This window comes from Octopus bimaculoides, chromosome 4 (genome assembly GCF_046866305.1).
Source record: "Octopus bimaculoides isolate indiv1 chromosome 4, ASM4686630v1, whole genome shotgun sequence".
NCBI classification, from domain to species: domain Eukaryota; kingdom Metazoa; phylum Mollusca; class Cephalopoda; order Octopoda; family Octopodidae; genus Octopus; species Octopus bimaculoides.
Genome location: NC_142931.1, coordinates 94307410 through 94328609, shown reverse-complemented (window position 1 = coordinate 94328609; position 21200 = coordinate 94307410). Strand labels below are relative to the sequence as shown.

General features: G+C 38.9%; 2 protein-coding genes across 4 annotated transcripts in view; one reads left to right on the top strand and one right to left on the bottom strand.

Annotated features, from left to right (window-relative positions):
* LOC106876921 (uncharacterized) overlaps positions 1–21200 on the top strand; it is a 50483-nt gene that overhangs the window by 17846 nt on the left and 11437 nt on the right. The gene's annotated exons all lie outside the window — the stretch shown is intronic.
* The window catches only part of LOC106876920 (cyclin-D-binding Myb-like transcription factor 1), a 162701-nt gene continuing 153956 nt past the window's right edge, over positions 12456–21200 (bottom strand). The window contains exon 18 of one of the 2 annotated variants that reach the window (XM_089351017.1): positions 12456–13241. The gene's annotated coding sequence lies outside the window, so the exon portion shown is untranslated. The remainder of the gene's footprint in view (positions 13242–21200) is intronic. The other variant, XM_089351014.1, reaches the window with a different exon arrangement.

Genomic DNA, 21200 nt, shown 5'->3' with positions numbered 1-21200 from the left:
GGTTGTGAAGTATAACCTTCGAACATTAGGCTACATGGAGGCAATGACTAGTGACAGAGGCCTTTGGAAATATGCTGTACGTGAGAAGATCCAGCAAAACAAGTGAGGCCATGGCCCGTGGCCTTTACCAAGGCTGTAACCAGCCCACGTATGTGTATCTTTCCTTCTTTGGACTCAAAACCCTGCTTGTGAAGACCTGTTGAGGCAAGTGAAATCGAAATCGAAATCAAAATTGAACCAAATTCTATGACTGGCACCCATGCCGACCTTTCTTCATTTGACACTAAACTCAGCTTGCGAAGACCTGTTGGGGCAAGTGAGATGAATTGAAACTGAACCAAATTTGATGACTGGCACCCGTTCCAGTGGAGCCCTAACTGAGCAGGATCACTGCTAGAGCAGCAGTCTCACTTCTGTGCCAGTGGAATGTAAAAAGCACCATTTGAGTGCGATCGTTTCCAGCTTCGCCTTACTGGCACTTATGCCAGTGGCATGTGAACAAAACATTGAACTGACTCCTGTGCTGGTGGAATGTAAAAACACTATTTGAGCATGGCTGTTGCCAGTACCGGTGGACTGGCCCTCGTGCCGGTGGGACATAAAAAGCACCCACTACACTCTCGGAGTGGTTGGCATTAGGAAGGGAATCCAGCTGTAGAAACTCTGCCAAATCAGATTGGAGTCTGGTGTAGCCATCTGGTTCGCCAGTCCCCAGTCAAATCATCCAACCCATGCTAGCATTGAAAGCGGTACTGATATGTATATATATATATATATATATATATATATATATATATATAATAACCTAACCTTACGACTGTCCATCTAGCTTTGATATCGAGGTACTTAGCAAAAATATTCTAGATAAATATATTCTTACTTTAGTTAAAAAATTAAAGCTTAATTTATGGTCTAATTCGTTCCAAGTGGTTGACTGGTTTAATTCTATTAATAACAAAAAGTGCACTAAGTTTATCCAGTTCAACGTTTCTAGTTACTATTCCTCTATTAACCCAATTGTACATAACAAGGAACTCTGGTTCACACACAACAAAGCAGGTCTCAGCAGGGATGAAATTAATGTGATGTTAGCTGCCAGAAAATCAATCATTAAATTTGAAAACAAGCTGTGGGTCCGTAAAGATATGCCTGACAGTTTTGATGTCATGATGGGAAGTTCTGACTCAGCACAAATCACTGATCTGATCAGTATATATATCGTTTATGAGATGGCTGACCAATTCCCAAACATCAATGGAGGTCTGTATTGTGACGATTGTCTACTCTACCTTCAAAATGTTTCTAACCAAAAATTACAAATGGTTAAATTTTCCCGAAACATGGGCTTAAGCATTGTTTTCAATGATGACATAACTAAAGCCAACTTTTTGGATATTATCCTTAACTTATATAATGATTCATATTTCCCATACCATAAACCATCAACTAATTTGAAATATATTAGCTCTTTCAGTAATCATTCAAAGGCTATCACAAGGAATATAGTTAGAAATATTTCACTTAGACTTTCTAAATTATCTGCCAATGTTGATATCTTCAATGATAAAGCTGAATTTTATAACTCTGCCTTACTTAAAGCAGGCAATAAAGAAAAAATTACCTATATTAACCATATTGACATTAATTCTACCTCTACATGAAAACATGTCATAACGGTAATAACAATATGAATGTTAGTTCGAATAACAACGCTAAATTGAAAAATGTAGCTTTGCAGTGTAAGGGAGATAATTATTCTTTAAGACCCTTTTTACATTATGAAGCTAAATCTAGGATTTTTAAGGATAATTACCCTAATAATAAGGTATGTCCTAGTAAAACTGTTTGGTTGATACTTCCATATGGTAAGCAGATCAAATCCAACCTCCTTTCCAATTTCGTGAAGCTATAGATAAAAATCTTACCAAAAATTCAAGATACCATTCCATTATCAATTTATACCGAATTAGAATAGTGTTTTCAAATACCAACAACCTTCCTTTCACAAATAATCTCTTCGCATAACAATAAGTTGTTAAATACAAATCCACTTGATGAAAATAATAACATTGCTATTATTAACACTAACCATTCTTTGAACAATAATAACAACAGTATTAGTATTTCTGATATAAATTTGAATTGCATTCGTTTCCTTAGCATTAATTCTAAGACTAGAAACTCTGTTTATCAATGTAAAATTACTTCCGGTTCTGATGTCTTTTTTTACAGAGGTAGTTCTTCATCTCAGTTGTCCAAAAGAATATCTAACCATTACTCTACATTTAGACATATCAATAAATACAATACTGGGCTTAGTAAATTAATTTGGTCTCTAAGGGAACATGATAAACAATTTGGTTTGGAATGGAATATTCTATCTAAACTCTTTCCATATGATAAAGGTAAATTTTTTTGTCTGCTCTTCTAATTCCACTATATATATATCTGTTAACATGCCTTTGAGCTTATTTCCACTCATCTATCGCACTATATTTCTCCACTCTTAATTTTGTTAATTTCTTTCTTTCTTCTCTTTCTCTTTCTCTAAATTGCCCTTGACGTTAAATATATTAATGTTTTTTTAAAAAATAACTTGCCAGTGTTCCCTTAATTATATACACGGTAATCACATTCAGTTAAAATGGCTTATTGAGGTGATTTGTTTCTCTTTTTTCCCTGACAAGATGATTACATTGTTTTACATCATTTTATTCCCTCAAGAATAATATCAATGTTTTCTTCGAAACATATGTCGGAAGTATAAAGATTTGAATAACACCCACATTTAACTCCATTTCTTAATCTATCTATCTATCTATCTATCTCTCTCTCTCTCTCTCTCTCTATATATATATATATATATATATATATATATATCAAAGAGTTGTGAAAGAAACAATTGTAACTGATCATTAAAAATGTGTTAAAGAATTTGTCTTATTATTTAGATTATATTTTAATCTTCACACCCACACAACAGTTTTACAGTCCTGGAAAGAGGATTTCCTACAAAGGAAGAATTTTGGTATTAGTCTGGAATCTGATAGTGTTGATAGCCCATAACTCAGGTTGAGCACTTCTCTGGAAATGCCATATCTTTATACTCTGTTTTCCTATTTACTAGGATTTGGTTTTTGCTAGATTGACTCTCAGGCTGTTCAATTCTAGACCTTCCTTCTACACCTGAAACTTCTCTAGTTCTGGTAGTGACTCATCTATTAGAGCAAGGTCATTAGCACAGAGGAGCTTCCAGGGGCAGCCTGTCTTGAATTCCTGCATACCTTTTTAGCCTTCTTTCCAGAGAGTAGAACTTCTGTTCTTGTGGCTTCTCCCAGTAGCTCATCTGTTTCACTGAGTCAATCTTATGCAGTGGTGTTGGACTGCCTCAAGTTCCACCACCAATTTGACACTCTGCAGCAACTACAGTTGGGAGCAGTAATCCACACAAATGAGAACAAAAGTTCTCCAAAGGAGTTGCAAGGTATCCTTATTTCAGGTTCTGCAGTGTTGCTATCTTAGTAATAAGTCCATGGAATATTGCATCATTACTCATGTGGATTCCCAGACCATGCACCAATTCAGACAGTGGGATTGCACTGCCCACTTGTCCTATTGCATTTCGATTGTTTGTGGGCCAATGTTTTTATTTTTTACTTTTATAGTTATTATTATATATCTTATGATAGTTTTTATCACATTCAGTTTATTTATTTTAAATTTGTTATTCTAGTTTACCTGGGTTTATTGTCCCTTATGTACTAGAAGTGTGTGTTTGTATGTAAATGCACGTGAATGTACAAGTTTAATTGCATAGGTTAATGCACTTCACTGTGCACAAGAATGAGTGCAGTTAGGTAGTAGTATCTTTTAACATGCCTTTGAGCTTTATTTCCACTCATCTATCGCACTATATTTCTCCACTCTTAATTTTGTTAATTTCTTTCTTTCTTCTCCTTCTCTTTCTCTAAATTGCCTTTGACGTTAAGTCTATTAATGTTTTTTTAAAAAATAACTTGCCAGTGTTCCCTTCATTATATGTGTTAGTGAAGTGTGTAGAGGTTATGAGTATGTAAGTGAAGTGTGTAGAGGTTATGAGTATGTAAGTAAAGTTTGGTAATAAATTATATATTTAAATATATGCCAGATTAAATATATGCATGTGTGTATGGTTGGTTGTGTGTATATGTATATATGTGAACCAAGTGGGGGTGGTTGCACTGAGAGTATAGTGACTAGAATAAGAATAGCTCCTACCTCTGCTGACAACTAAGGGCCTTTCACTCAGGATGAAAGGTAAACTGTATGATGCATGTGTGCGAACTGCAATGTTACATGGCAGTGAAACATGGGCCATGACTGCTGAGGACATGCGTAGGCTTGAAAGAAATGAAGCTGGATGTGTAATGTCAGTGTGTATATATGACAGAGTGTAAGCGCCCTGGAAGAAAAGTTGGTGTGCAAGAGAGATGATTGTGCTGGTATGGTCATGTGTTATGTAATGATGAGGACAGCTGTGTGAGGAAGTGCCACTCCCTAACTGTGGGAGGAACCTGTAGAAAAGGTAGACCCAGGAAGACATGGGATGAGGTGGTGAAGCATGACTTTCAAACACTGGGCCTCACAGAAGCAATGACAGGAGACCAAGACCTTTGGAGATATGCTGTGACTGAGAAGACTTGGCAACTAAAGTGAGATCGCAGCTTGGCTGATGCTAGTGTTGGATGACCGGCCCATTTAAGAGTACCCCTGATGCATTGGGCGATATGATATGCTTGAGAGGACCTGTTGAGTCAAGTAAAACCAAAATCATAGCTGTGGCCAGTGCCCCCTGTCTGGCTCCCATTCCAGTACACGTAAAATGCATCATCTGAACGTGGTCGATGCCAGGACCGCCTGACTAGCCCCCATGCCAGTGGCATGTAAAAAGCACCATCTGAATGTGGCTGATGCCAGTAGCCCCTGACTGGCTCCTGTGCCAGTGGCACATAAAAAGCACTATCTGAATGTGATCAATGCCAGACCCATCTGACTGGCTCCTTTGCCTGTAGCACATAAAAAGTATCCACTACACTCTTGGAGTGGTTGGCGTTAGGAAGTGCATCCACCTGTAGAAACATTGTCTGATCAGATTGGAGCCTGGTGCAGTCGCTGGCTCTCCAGATCTCAGTCAAACCATCCAACACATGCCAGCATGTAAAAAAGACGTTAAACAATGATGATGATGTGTGTGTATGTATATATATATAGATGTATGTGTAGGTATGGGTGTAAAAATGTGTATATAGGCATACATTTTTATGTATGTTTTATTACTGTATGTATAGTAGGATAAATATCTGTCTAGGTGTGTAAAAGTAGATTTATTATTATATTTCTGTGTATATGTCTTTTACACTAATGTATGTGTGTATATAAAAGATCTGTCTCCCAGCCTTCTATTTTTATTACCTTTAATAAGTTTTGTGTTGGAACTTTGTGATCTAGCTATATATAGATGAAAATATAATAAAATAATCTTATCTTATTGATAACTTTTCAGAGGTAGAACGTGATGTATGCTTTTCCTTATCTTTTCGTTCTTCCTACTGATAAATCATGTAGGATGTCAGCAGAATTATGTTATATGTATCCAAAAGCACATCAAAGTTATGAGCAATGCAATTTCGATAGTGAAATAAATGTGGTAATATAGTGCAATGTCTTACAACAGGAATGACAGACAACAAATAATTTCCAAGCAAGTAATGATGAAGTTCTCCTTTTACATAACCTTTGGAAAGATTATAAATCAATTTAGAATAAAGTTAGATAAATACTAAACAAACTTTTGCAATAACTATTTATTATATACTAAAAAATCCACAAACATTTAAGGACATGTAGAAATATCTCTACAAATTAATAAGCACATCTCTTAGCTTTCTTTAAGTTATCCAGTCCTTGCAGCAAACTATCAGTTTTTTTTCTGCAGTGGGTGTTGAATATTGTTGAATTCATGTTTTAGAACTTCTTAATGTTATCAGAGTTAGCAAATTTTCTTCTAGTAAGTTTCTTCTCAATAGATGCCCAAATATTCTTGATGGAATTTAAATTCTACTCTATGATGTAACCAGAACATAATTTTCAATGAATTTTTCTCAACTATTTTTCTTGCTTTTGAAGTATGAACAAAAAGCATTATCTTCTCTTTAACAATTTTAGTTATTCCAATGCAGTAATTGACAGTGCATGCTTTATAAACTCACCAATGCATGAAGATGAAAATGCATCCCATACCATTTACATTCAATGAAATAAACTCAAGCTGAAATCTCTCACTAGCTGTATAAAAGTGACATTCATTGGGTATAACTATAAAAGCTCACTTCAGAGGATTTTCTGAAACCAGTCCCATTCACACTTACAGGTAGAATCTGTACTTTTTTTTTTTTGATTCACAATAGCATCCTTGTATATTTAGAAGCAAAACCAGCATCTTTCAACAATTTCATTTTCAGCAGTTCTAAACTCCCTTAACTGTTAATATAGGTCTTCTTTTCTTTCTTAAAGAACTAAGAATTTCATTTTTTATAGTAGTAGGTTTACCCTATCCTTTCTACCTTGCTGTAGAACCAGTTTCCTGAAATTATAGACCTACTCTCTTTATAGTAGGTAGAGAAATAAATATTTTCTTCTTCAGTAGCTAGTAGTTGTGCCGGTTTCACAATCAATTTGATTTTAATATTCACCTGAGTATGGAATTTCTTTAACAGCATACCTATCGCAAGAAAGAAAAAAAATGAATCTGTCAAAGTTGTAATTAGAGCTATTTATGCCAAACTTTTCATTTAAACATTAAAAAAAACATGTCATACACTTCTATTTAAAGAAGCCTGAAAGTACTTTTCATGACATTTTAAATATGTTTTCCAAACTCTTTATCATAAAGAACAATTCAAAACAACTTGATCCATTTTCTATAGGTACAATTTTAATTTATGATTACTTGAGATACAGGAGCCTAAGAGTAACAGATAAAAATCTGGAAACTTTGAGTTTTATTTTTTCTCCATAAAATGCTATATCAACTTTGTGAAACAATATTTTGGAGTAAATCACGTATGTAAACTCATGCCAATATTACAAAAACATTTTTATTGCCAGTAGGTGTGTACACAAAGATATCATAGGTATAGCATGCCTGATGTACAATGAAGTATGAGTAATGCATTCTATTATCAACCATACTGAGATCAAAAGACCATCTATAATAACCAGACTTTGATGCTGTGCAATTACATGTAACCTAGTATGAGTTCAACCATATATTTGAACTTATAAAAATATCCCTATTGCCACTACCATCTATTCCATCAAAGGAAAGTGATGTTATTTAATGTATTTATTGTTTTCTGTTAATAGTTTAGAAAGTAGCAGGTTAATGTTGGTGATTTTGTTGTTGTAGTAAAGACCAACTACGGGTAGTAAGCTATGATATTCTTACATTCTCTCAATTTCCTGTAATTCAGACCATCTTATGGTCCTAACACACAAAATAGATGGCACGGAAAATGTGCTGGAACAGCCACTCTGACTCACAGGGCTTGCACTTGCAGATAGTCATCTCTGTCCCAATAATGGTGAGCAGGGATATAGTCCAGGGGAGCTGAGAATGCCAGAGCCTCCGCTACCACAGGCTTGACCATGAATCTGTCAGAGAGTGACTGATAGTTTGTTCTTCTCAGCCTGATAAGGAGTGGAGCCTGGGCTGGTAGCTAAACACATCAAGTTGCCACTGGAGATGTGTCACAGCATGTGGCATCCCAGATAAGGGGCCTATCACCACAGAGTGGGAACATTGTCATACCATCAGGCCTTTTACCATCCCCTTGGTCAAGTCCCACTGGATTGGGGTGGGAAAGTAAAACCTGAGGCATTTAGGCCATGCTTTATGATTTCATTAAGGATAGCATGATGTGGGAGATGGCCAGTACTATAGGGGCATGACAATGGGTGGAGGCCAAAAGAATCTGCAGTGGATCCACAGCAGAACTTGAATTTATTTTTCATTATCCAACAGTCCAATATCAAGATTAGCACAGCAGAGGGGAATGATATAGAAAACAGGATTGAAAAATATGAAGATGGCGTTACAGGAGACAGTCCCAAATGACAGAGGTAGGAATAACAATGACATCAACACTATTAAACAAATTAGGAATAGGGAATACAATAAGGGGAAGCCTGGGTACAAAAATGAGACTAAAAAGTGCAACTGTAGAGACAAAAATGCATGCTCTCTAGAGAATAACTGTTTGCACAAGAACATTATATACAAATATAAAGTGGAAACCAATGCACATGCCTATGCATACATGGGTGCGAGCTTCAAAAACCACTAAAGAAACCATGTTGCATCATTTTATAACAAGTGCAAAACTCAATGCACTTCACTCACAGACCTTGTGTGCAGCCTGAAAAGGAAAGGAATTTATTATGTAACCACTTGGTCAGTTTAACGGGGCATGAAACCATATGAGACACAATCTAAAGTATGCAACTTATGTTTGGAGAAAGCACTACAGATAATTTTGTAAAAGGACAAATTAATCAATAAGCACTCTGAAGTAATCCTTATGTACAACTATAAACTAAAAAGTTTTTTTTCTAGGATTGGGAAAAAATATAAAAGGTTCAAAATAATATGAAATTTTCATTGTCTCAAGATGTAAGTGGATGACTTGTAATAACAAGTTAGTATTGTTCTTTGAATGTTTGTTAAAAGAATTGTAATAATTTGAATATATCGATTATAATCCTGTAAGCAGATGATTCATAATAATGAATCAGTATTGTTGTTTGTATGTTTGGTAAAATGATTGTAATAATTTGTATATGTTGATAAAATCATGTGGTAATCACAATAATATGAACCTACCATGTGGTAATGAAATAATGATAAGGTATTCATTGAAAAGCAAAGAAGATATTTATCTCTAGAATCTAGGAGAAATATATATTGTTCAGAGTGCCTAAATTTGTCTCAAAAATAGAATTTTGTAATATGCAGATGACTGGTTATCACAAGTTAATAGAGTTAACATGGATAAAGCAATAGTTTTAATAATTTTGAGGGCTGATTATAATAATGTAATAGCTCACATGTTTTCCTCTGTTTTTTTTTACGTAATTCATTCCAATGCAGGTGGTTCTTGGATGCCCAGGTATGCATTGCTAAGCTAAGATATTGTTTCGTTTTTCGATCTTTTCATGCATTCATTCACCATTCGCTATTAATATTTTAATATGTATTATTTACTAATACCTACTTTTGTAAGCTAATTATTTAAATTGACCCTTCAATATATAACTTCCTAATCTTTCCCTCTCAGCTTACATTTCACCTTAATTCTTCATGTAATTTTCTAAATGAAATCTCTCCTCCCCTTCCTGTGTTCTCAAGTTGGCTACATATTTTTTTGTACCATCTCTCTAAATCAACCCTTGCTTGTATGCGGTGCATCCACCCATTCTTACCCCCACCCCACCAATACCGGATGTCTCTCTTCTCTCACCAGAAACCCCATCCCTCACTGGTGGTATCCTCTATCATACCTGCAATCACCTCCCTCTCTCCCTCCCAGGACAAATACAACTAGTTTAGCTGCCCACCTACTTAATTGATTATCTTTCGTTTTCACTTGAAATTTGTCAACAAACAACTTGGTAATTTCCATGGATGCATCAAAGTGAAAAGAGAAAGCTAATAGGCTGTATGTGCGTGCTTGTTCCTGTGTGCGTGTGTTCTTGTCTGTATATGTGCGTGTGTGTGTGTATGGGTATGCTTGTTCCTCTCTTCTCTCACTAGACACCCCCCTCCCTTATTGGCAATTTCCTCTCCCCTTCTCTCCCCCGGGACAAATGCAACTAGTTTTGCTGCCCACCTTCTTAATCTAACATTGGCATATTGTTATTCATATTTTCCTTTCTCTATCTTTATTGATTTACTTATATCTGCAAGACCAGTAATGCTTAAATTTACATTTTTATGATATCCATAATGCTTATACTCACGATGCCGCTAATACCTACAAGTAGGGGTAACAATCTTGACACACTTAAATGATAACAGATAAAAAATGATGTCTATCAAACAAATATGGAAACCTTCTTTTCAGGCACTAAATAACATCTCCCTTCCCTATGTCTCCTCACACATTCCTTTTTAGAGTTGGCACTGTCAATGTTGGCACACTGAAAGGTAGGTCAAGTGAGATAGTAGAGATGCTTGAATGGAGACATGTTGATATATGCTGCATACAAGAGGTAAGGTGAAGAGGAGCTTCAGCCAGCGTCCTCACAGGCAAGGCACATAGGTATAATATCTTCTGGGAAGGCAGCAGTGATATAGTAGGGAGTGTAGGCATATTCCTTGCAGGGAAATGGGTGGATAAGGTCATAGAAATAGTCAGGGTATGTGATAAAGTGCTTAAGCTCAGGCTAGTTCTGCAGAATAGTATAGCTACAATTATCTCTGCCTACACCCCACAAGTGGGCCTACCAAATGATTAGAGGAACCACATTTACAATAACCTACAGGCTACCTCAAAGATGAGTAGCAATGACCTCATCTTTGTGGCTGGAGATTTTAATGGGCGTGTCGTATGGTGTTCACGGGGAGCCATGGAATTGGTTCCCGAAACAAAAAGGGAACTAGACTACTGGAGCTCCGTGATGCATGCAACCTATTAATCTGCAACACTAACTTCAGGAAGCCAGCTAGCCACCTGATAACCTATCAATCAGGTGACTCTGCTAATCAGATTGATTTCATCCTCACCAGGCAGCAGGATGCAAGGTTGCTCTTAAATACAAAAACCCTCTCTGGTGAAGAATGTACCCCACCAGCATAAACTAGTTATTAGTGACTTTAGACTCGAGGCCAGAAGGATTTCTAAGAAGCAGACCAATCCAGAGAAGAAAGATTTGGAAGCTAAAGAACCCTTCACATGGTCAGAGATTCAGGGACAGCTTCATTGAGAAATTTGATGAGAGGGAAGAGGAGCTACAGACTTCAGACATAGAGGGTAACTGGAAATTCTTACAGGACAGCTTACTGAGTGCCACAAACCAAATCTGCAGATGGGGCAAAGTCCCTTCCAGACCTAGAGTAACGTGGTGGTGGAATGATACAGTAGACATGGCCATTAGAGCAAAAAAACAGGCCTGGAAAGCCTGTAAGATTTGGGGTAGCAGGGAACTGTACCAGATAGCCAGAAGGGAGGCTGGGCGACAGGTATACATAGCTAAGGGAGAAGCAGAAAAGAAGAAGTTTGCTAATGTCCAGTGACATGAGGACCAAAGAACTGAAGTATTTCAGATTGCAAGTCAGTGTGTGAGAGAAAATTGTGATGTCACAGGAGAGAAATGTGTCTGCATGGATGATGGAGCACTTGCTTTTAATGATTCTGCAAAGTAAAAAGGCTTGGAGTCGCCATTATGAAAGACTGCTGAATGTGGAGAATGAACGGGAGGAGCCTACAAAATGTTGACCAAGTAGGGGGACCAGCTACCCAAATAGATAGCACCTTGGTAGATAAAGCAGTTAATGATATGAAGTCAGGAAAAGCCCCCAGCCCATCAGGAATCACTGCAGAGATGCTTAAACTATCTGGTGGTGTGGATTATGTCCTAGTCACCCGTATTGTAAATCACGAAGGAGTCATACCCAATGACTGGTGTAGCAGCACCATAGTCAACTACTACAAAGGAAAAGGTGATGCTTTAGATAGAAAGAACTACAGCGGTATCAAACTGCAGGACCAGGTGATGAAAGCCACGGAGAGGGTCATAGCCCAACTAATTAGGGAGAGAGTCTATTTAGATGAGATGCAGTTCGGTTTTGTGTCAGGTAGAAGCACCACTGATGCTATATTCTTGGTACAGCAATTGCAAGTGAAATACCTAGCCAAAGATAAACCCCTATACCTGGCTTTTGTTGACTTTTGGAGAAAGCCTTTGACAGGGCCCCGGATCCCTTATCTGGTGTGTGATGCAGAAACTGGGGATTGACGAGTGGTTAATAAGAGCTGTACAGGCCTTGTACAGGGATGCCATTAGTAAGGTAAGGGTCGGCAATGAGTATAGTGAAGAATTCTGGGTAGAAGTAGGGGTTTACCAAGGATCAGCCCTCAGCCCCCTCTTATCATAGTCCTCCAGGCAATGACAGAGGAATTCAAGACAGGTTGCCCCTGAGAGCTCCTCTATGCTGATAATCTTGCTCTCATAGCAGAATCACTACCAGAACTAGAAATGAATTCAGGTGTGGAAGCAAGGTTTAGAATTGAAGGGCCTTAGTGTCAATGTTGCAAAACCAAAGTCCTAGTAAGTAGTGGAAATATATAGTCAGTACAAGGTGTTGAGGTAGCTGCATGTATATTATTACAAGAGTTCATATAAAGATGAAGAATAAATTCAAGAACTACATATTTACTACATAAAAATACATTTTATCAGGTCATCCCCAAAGTTCTGTCCAAATTTTTAATAAAGAAAACAAGTGATCAACTGTTATGTTTAATTGAAATTTAATCATCAATCCCTGATTATCTATGACTTCCTTCCATCTATTTACAAGCTTTTTAATCCCATCAATGTAAAACTCTTTTTGGTTTCAAAGTGAAGAACTCTGAAATGTCAGTTTCGACCTCCTCCTGGCTTGCAAAAGTTATGTCCCCCAATTGATTCTGTAAACTACGAAACAAATGGTAGTCTGAAGGAGCAAGGTTGGGAGAATAAGGTGAATGAGGAATTTTTTCCCAACCATGCTCTTCAATTTTCTGTGATGTGATCTTTGCAGTGTGGGTTCGCACATTGTCCTGATGAAACATCACTCCTTTTCAATTCACTAAAGCGAGTCTTTTTTTCTTCAAAGCTTGGTTCAAACACTCTAATTGCTGACAGTAGACTTGAGCATTGATTGTTGCATTAGGTGGTAACAATTCAAAGTGAATTACTCCTTTGCAGATAGAGAGAAAAACCTTTTTCCCATGAAGTTCCCTTCTGGTTGTGGTTGAGCTTTTTCCCTTTTACCAAGCCACTGTTTACAACGTTTAACATTTAGATAGAAGATCCATTTTTCATCACCATTTTCATGTATTGCAATGATTTTTTTTCTTCACTACAATTGTTTGTCTCTCAACTTTTCTTTTTCCTTTACCAGTATCACTGCTAGCTTTCTTTGGAGCCATGATGAAGGGCTAATGGAGAGAAAAAAAGGCACAATACAATAAAGTTAGAAAAGAAAAGCACAGCATAACACACGAATGTATACAACATGGCAGTTGACTCAAAAAATGATTCCGTTCGAGTTAACTTGATTTGGCAATGTTGTTTGATAACCGAGGCATTTTCATCTCGAATTTTCTGTTCGAAAACCAATTTGTGAGATGTTCAAGATATATATATGTGTGTGTGTGTGTATATGTATATATATATATATATATATCATCATCATCATCATCATCGTTTAATGTCCGTTTTCCATGCTAGCATGGGTTGGACGATTTGGCTGAGGCTCCACTCTGATCTAGCAGAGTTTCTACAGCTGGATGCCCTTCCTAACGCCAACCACTCCAAGTGTGTAGTGGGTGCTTTTACGTGCCACTGGCATGGGGGCCAGTCTGGCAACGGCCACACTCAAATGGTGTTTTTTTTTTTTTTTTTTTTTACGTGCCACCTGCACAGGAGTCAGTCCAGCGGCATTGGCAATGACCTCGCTCGAATGTTTAGTTCGAGGCACTGGCAACAACCTTGCTTGAATGTTTTGTTCACGTGCCACCGGCACAAGTGCCAGTAAGGCGATGCTGGTAACGATTACGCTCAAATGGTGCTTTTTACGTGCCACCGGCACGGAAGTCAGACAGCTGCTCTGGCAGTGATCTGCTCAGATGGAGCTGTTAGCACTATATATATATATATATATAGAAACATTAGCACGCCGGGTGAAATGCTTAGCGGTATGTCATCTGCCATTACGCTCTGAGTTCAAATTCAGCCGAGGTCAACTTTGCCTTTCATCCTTTTGGGGTCGATAAATTAAGTACCAGTTACGCACTGGGGTTGATAAATTAAGTACCAGTTACGCACTAGGGTTGATAAATTAAGTACCAGTTATACACTGGGGTCGATGTAATCGACTTAATCTCCTTGTCTGTCCTTGTTTGTCCCCTCTATGTTTAGCCCCTTATATTTAAAAACAAAAACAGAAGTGAATAAATAAATATAGAAAAGAAATTACAACTGTATATACATATACAGTTGTAATTTCTTTTCTATATGGTGCAGGAATGGCTGTTTCTTTTCTATAGGCACAGGAGTGGCTGTGTGGTATGTAGCTTGCTTACCAACCACATGGTTCCAGGTTCAGTCCCACTGCATGGCACCTTGGGCAAGTGTCTTCTACTGTATCCTTGGACCGACCAAAGCCTTGTGAGTGGATTTGGTAGACGGAAACTGAAAGAAACCCATCGTATATATGTATATGTTTATATATATGTGTTTGTACCTCCAACATCACTTGACAACCAATGCTGGTATGTTTACGCCCCTGTAACTTAGCGGTTCAGCAAAAGTGACCGATAGAATAAATACTAGGCTTATAAAGAATAAGTCCTGGGGTTGATTTGGTCGATTAAAGGCGGTGCTCCAGCATGGCCGCAGTCAAATGACTGAAACAAGTAAAAGAGTAAAGAGTAAGAGTATATATATATATATATATATATATATAATAATAATATTAGGGATAAAATCCAAAATTACAGGTAAAAACTCAATTAAAATCAATTTATTAAAAATTAAAATTAAATTAAATTTCACCGTATAAAATATATATAAATATATAGTTTTAGGGAAAAGAACCAAGGTTCATGAACTCATCGATGAAAATCCACTGTCACATATAGAAAAATTAATAATTAAAAGCACAATAAATATTTCCTATACTATACGGAATATTTTCACTAGACTTCTTATAAATAAACGTTTTTACTCTTAAATAGTCTAGCTTAAACTATTGCATCGTTTAAATATGTGCTAATACTATCTTTATTATTTTAGCCTTAAACTTCGTTCAAATTGTATTTTAAATGAAAAAATTTGTTTAAGTTGGTCTTTGTATATAATATACCCATTAGCTTATTTTATAATGGACGTAGGGTTGCTTATGGAATGTTTATTATTTTGATATTTTAATAATATTTTTCTATCTTTATATAATAAGTATTTTATATACATTCATTTATTGAGGCAAGTGAAATCGAACTAATTTCGATGGATGGCACCCATGCCAACGTCATCTCCTTCATTGGAAACAGAAACTCGGCTTGCGAAGACCTGTTGAGGCAAGTGAAAGTGAAATCGTGATCGCACCGGTGCCCTGGCACTTGTGCCGGTGGCACGTGTAAGGACATTCGAGTGAGATAGTTGCCAGTGCCGCTGGACTGGCTCCTGTGCAGGTGGCACGTAAAAGACACTATTTTGAGCATGGCCATTGCCAGTACCGCCTGACTGGCCTTTGTGCCGGTGGCACGTAAAAGCACCCACTACACTCTCGGAGTGGTTGGCATTAGGAAGGGCATCCAGCTGTAGAAACTCTGCCAAATCAGATTGGAGCCTGGTGTAGCCATCTGGTTCACCAGTCCTCAGTCAAATCGTCCAACCCATGCTAGCATGGAAAGCAGACGTTAAACGATGATGATGATGATGATGATTTATTATTATTATTGTTGTATTTTGACCTGAAGATTAGCTATATTTTTGAATAGAATTGATTTCCGATAGTTTTAATCGATTTAAATTTCTTTCTATTTGAAAATTGGTTATGAAACACGTGTAGTCATTTTATTATCTTGATCTTATGATATTTACTTTGTATGATATTATACATATTTATTGTGCTTTTAATTATTAATTTTTCTACATGTGACAGTGGATTTTCATCGATGAGTTCATGAACCTTGGTTCTTTCACTCGCTCTCTGTTTTGCCTTAAATTCATGCTTATTCATGTATTTTTTTATCTTATTCAAGTTATCGCTTTTTCTTTACTTTATTCAAGTTATGCTCCTCTAAGTCCAAACCTGTCTAAAACTTTGTCTCTCCTCCCTCTAAAAATTACAATTAAATTCTCATTCAATTATGTTACCGATTTAAGCATTTAATCTCACAATTTATACACTGCTGTCTCTTTCAGCTTTGTTCTAAAAACCCAAGGAATTTAACCAGCGTGATGTACTGTTGCCTGTACCTCTCTCTCTCTCTCTGCACCACTATTTCCGTCTCTCTCTTTGCATAACTACTTCTCTCTCTCTCTCCCCCCCTTCGACTCGTACGTGACCCCAACTCTATATAACCAGTTCAATTTCCAACTCCATCCTAATTTGTCTTCGAATCTCTGCTGACAGAAGTACGACGAAGGTCTCTTAGCTCACGGTATGCCCGCCCTCCCACCCCCTCCACCGGTACCGGAAGTTTATATCGTCTACCATCCTTAGCTGTCTCCCGTGAACACTGCTAGTGACCTTATCCCACCCCTCCCCTCCTATCGACCTTATAGCGCATGAAGATTGTGTAGTATATGCAGGTTGTAGGTATTGTTTTGTTTATGAATTCTGCCAAATGCAAGCTTTCTTTTCAGGTACACGACACTGCTTTCCCCTTCCCAGGGTCACACAGGCCCACTCCTCCCACACTGTCAGAATTGGCACTCTCAACGTCGGCATGCTGAAAGGTAGGTTTGGTGAAATGGTTGAGATGCTTGAACGGAGACACGTAGATTTGTGCTGCATCCAAGAAGTTAGATGGAGAGGAGGTTCCTCACAGGCAAAGAACACAGGTACAAGATTTTCTGGGCAGGGAACACTGACGGGGTCAGGGGCGTGGGAATACTCCTAGCAGAGAAACGGGTTGATAAGGTAATCGAGGTAGTTAGAATATGTGACAGAGTTCTTAAGATTAGGCTAGTGCTTCATCATAGGTTAGCTACCGTCATCTCGGCCTATGCCCCTCAACCGGGGCTACAGGATGGGCAGAAAGACCAATTGTAGGACACCCTCCTGCAAACTACCTTGTTGACAAATGACAGGGACCTTCTCTTTGTGGCTGGTGATTTCAATGGTCATGTTGGACATCATGCAGGGGGCTTCCATGGCATTCATGGAGGCCATGGCTTCAGTTCCTGCAATGAGGAGGGAACCAGACTGCTGGAGTTCTGTGATGCAAACGATCTTATGGTTTGCAATACCAACTTCAAGAAACCTGCCTGTCACCTAGTCACCTACCGCTCCGGCAGACACTCTAGCCAAATCGACTACATCCTCGCCAGAAATAGGGAAAGATGGCGGCTTATAAACGCCAAAACCTTCCCTGGCGAAGAATGTATCCCTCAACACAGATTAGTAGTTAGTGATTTCGGGATCAAGGCAAAAATGATGCCCAGAAGTAGACTGACTTGGAGGAGAAGGGTTTAGAAACTTAAAGATCCAGCAAACGGACAGAGATTTCGAGACATACTGCTTGAAGCATTTGAGAAAATAGAAGGGGATATAGCATCATACAACATGGAAGATAACTGGAGGTTCCTACAGGACAACCTGCTGAGTGCCACCGACCAGATCTGTGGCTGGTGTAAAGTCCCCTCTCGACCCAGAGTAACGTGGTGGTGGAACAATTTGGTTGACAGAGCTATTAGACAAAAGAAACAGGCTTGGAAGGACTGGAAGAACGGAAGTAGCAGGGAAGTGTATCAGACTGCTAGAAGGGAAGCTAAGTGACAGGTTTATTTAGCCAGAGGGGAAGCAGATAAGAAAAAGTTTGCCAATGTTCTGCGCCGTAAGGACCAAAGACATTGTGTGAGAGAGAATTGTGATGTCGTGGGTGAGAAATGTGTTCGCATGGATGATTGTACGCTTGCTCTAATGAGGCTGCAAAGAAAGAGGTTTGGAGACGCCACTATGAAAGATTTCTCAATAAAGAGAATGAATGGGAAAAAGAGAGTCTGCTGAATGTCGACCCAACAGAGGGACCAGCTTTCCGAGTTGACAGTTCCATGGTAGATAAAGCAATTATGAGTATGAAGACAGGTAAAGCCCCCGGCCCATCAGGAATCACTGCAGAGATGCTCAAAATATCTGGCAGTGTCGGCTATAACCTAGTCACCCATATTGTTAACCAGGTGATACACGAAGGAGTCATACCCAATGACTGGTGTAGCAGCACCATAGTCAACTACTACAAAGGTAAAGGTGACGCTTTAGATACAAATAATTACAGAGGTATCAAGCTGTTAGATCAGGTAATGAAAGTCACGGAGAGGGTCATAGCCCAACTAATTAGGGAGTGAATCAGTTTAGATGAGATGCAGTTTGGGTTCGTGCCAGGGAAAAGCACCACTGATGCCATACTTCTGGTAAGACAGCCGCAGGAGAAATACCTAGCCAAGGATAAACCTCTGTACCTGACTTTCGTTGATATGGAGAAAGCCTTTGACACAGACCCCCAATCCATTATTTGGTGGTCAATGAGGAAACTAGGGATAGAAGAATGGTTAGTGAGAGCTGTGCGAGCCATGTACAGAGACGCTGTCAGTAAGGTGAGGGTTGGCAATGAGTACAGTGAAGAATTCCAGGTAGAGGTAGGGGTCCACCAAGGTTCTGTCGTCAGCCCCCTCATATTTATCATAGTCCTCCAGGCGATAACAGAGGAATTCAAGACAGGATGCCCCTGGGAGCTCCTCTATGCTGATGATCTTGCACTAACTGCTGAGTCACTATCAGAACTAGAGGATAAGTTTCAGGTGTGGAAGCAAGGACTAGAATCGAAGGGCCTTAGGGTCAACTTAGCTAAAACCAAAGTTCTAATAAGTAAGAAGGTAGACAAAACACAAACCCCTTCAAGTAGATGGCCCTGCTCAGTATGTAGAAAAGGTGTAGGTAGAAACTCTATAAGATGTACCCAGTGCAAGCTATGGACACATAAGAAGTGTAGCAATATCAAAGGAAGGTTAACTAGGAAGTTAGTTTTTGTATGTGGCAGATGTTCAGGTGCAATAAACACTGAAAATATGCAGAAAACAACTTCTGTCTCATTCCAGGGAGAAAAACTAGAGGTAGTTGATAGCTTCCACTATCTGGGTGATCAAGTTAGTAGTGGGGGGTGGTGTGCTGAAAGTGTAGCTGCTAGAATAAGAATAGCCTGAGCAAAGTTCAGAGAGCTCTTACCTCTGCTGGCGACAAAGGGCCTCTCGCTCAGAGTAAAAGGAAGACTGTATGACGCATGTGTACGAACAGCCATGCTACATGGCAGTGAAACATGGGCCTTGACTGCTGAGGACATGCGTAAGCTCGCAAGGAATGAAGCCAGTATGCTCCGATGGATGAGTAATATCAGTGCACATTCCCAACAGAGTGTAAGCATCTTGAGAGAAAAGTTGAACCTAAGTAGCATCAGTTGTGGTGTGCAAGAGAGACGATTGCGCTGGAATGGATATGTGGCGAGAATGGATGAGGATAGCTGTGTGAAAAAGTGCCACATCCTAGCGGTTGAGGGAACCTGTGGAAGAGGTAGGCCCAGGAAGACCTGGGATGAGGTGGTGAAGCACGACCTCCGAACTTCACGCCTCACCGAGGCAATGACTTGTGACCGAGACCTTTGGAAATATGCTGTGCGTGAGAAAACCCGGTAAGCCAAGTGAAACCAAAATCCAAGGCCTCTGCCAAGGATGTAATCTAGCCCACTTATGCGTTACATTCCTTCTCTGGACACTAAACTCCGCTTGCGAAGACCTGTTGAGGCAAGTGAAATCGAACTAAATTTGTAGACTGGCACCCATGCCCAACGTCTTCATTGAACACTAAACTCGGCTTGCGAAGACCTGTTGCGGCAAGTGAAAGCAAAATCGTGATGACACTTGTACCAGTAAATCACTAAGAGCACCGTCAGAGCGTGATCATTGCCAGAGCACCAGCTGTCTGGCTTTCATGCCGGTGGCACGTAAATAGCTCCATCTGAGCGTGACCGTTACCAACGTTGCCTTCCTGGCACTTATGCCAGTGGCACGTGAAAAGACATTCGAGCGAGTTCGTTGCCAGTACCGCTGGACTGGCTCCTGTGCAGGTGGCACGTAAAATACACCACTTTGAGCGTGGCCGTTGCCAGTACCTCCTGACTGGCCTTCGTGCCGGTGGCACGTAAAAGCACCCACTACACTCTCTGAGTGGTTGGCGTTAGGAAGGGCATCCAGCTGTAGAAACTCTGCTAAATCAGATTGGAGCCTGGTGTAGCCATCTGGTTCACCAGTCCTCAGTCAAATCGTCCAACCCATGCTAGCATGGAAAGCGGACGTTAAACGATGATGATGATATATATATATATATATATATATATATATATATATATATATATATATATATATATACCAGTCTCAAAGGGTGACTTGGAAACCAGGGCATGCAGTCCATGATTCAAGCCAATTACCAAAGCAGAGAAGGAGGTAAGTGGAGCCTTACTCTCCCCATCACCAAAAGCTATTTGCTCCTCCCCCAACTCCATCTGTGAATGTGACATGAACTAATTTTAATGTGAGAAAATGCACTTCTACCAACAGGTTATGCTTTAGGCTTGATACTTATCTTTACTGGATGTGATGTTCTTTGCCACGATGTATTTATTGGTTACAAATGAAATCTGAGTGAATAACAGAACCTACAATTAATGAGTTACTTAAAATTTATTTGTAAATCAGTTCAATTTTTCATTTCTTTTTGGCAAATGCATTTATCACTTTGGTATGCTCTACAGTCATCTTCAAAACTTCTTTAATTATGGAAATAAAGACCAAATTATTCAATCTCTCTTCACTTTGAGAACACCTCATATAATTATCTCACAGGAAGCAGATGTGGCAGGTATGGTCAGAATCAGACACTGTAATTCTGTTACTTTGGCCAGATTTAGTTTAAGCTCTCATGTTATGTCTGCAACTTTTCAAATGTTTGACACTGCCTTTGCAAAATCTACAACATAAACTGATTTCAGCTCATGTTACAATCCATCTAAAACCTATGTTTTCATGGACATTCAAAGATGAAAATGCTTCCATGAAAAATTTTTTTCATAAGCTTGAAAAAGTTTCAGATTCAACAAATCTGAACTCAAAGATTT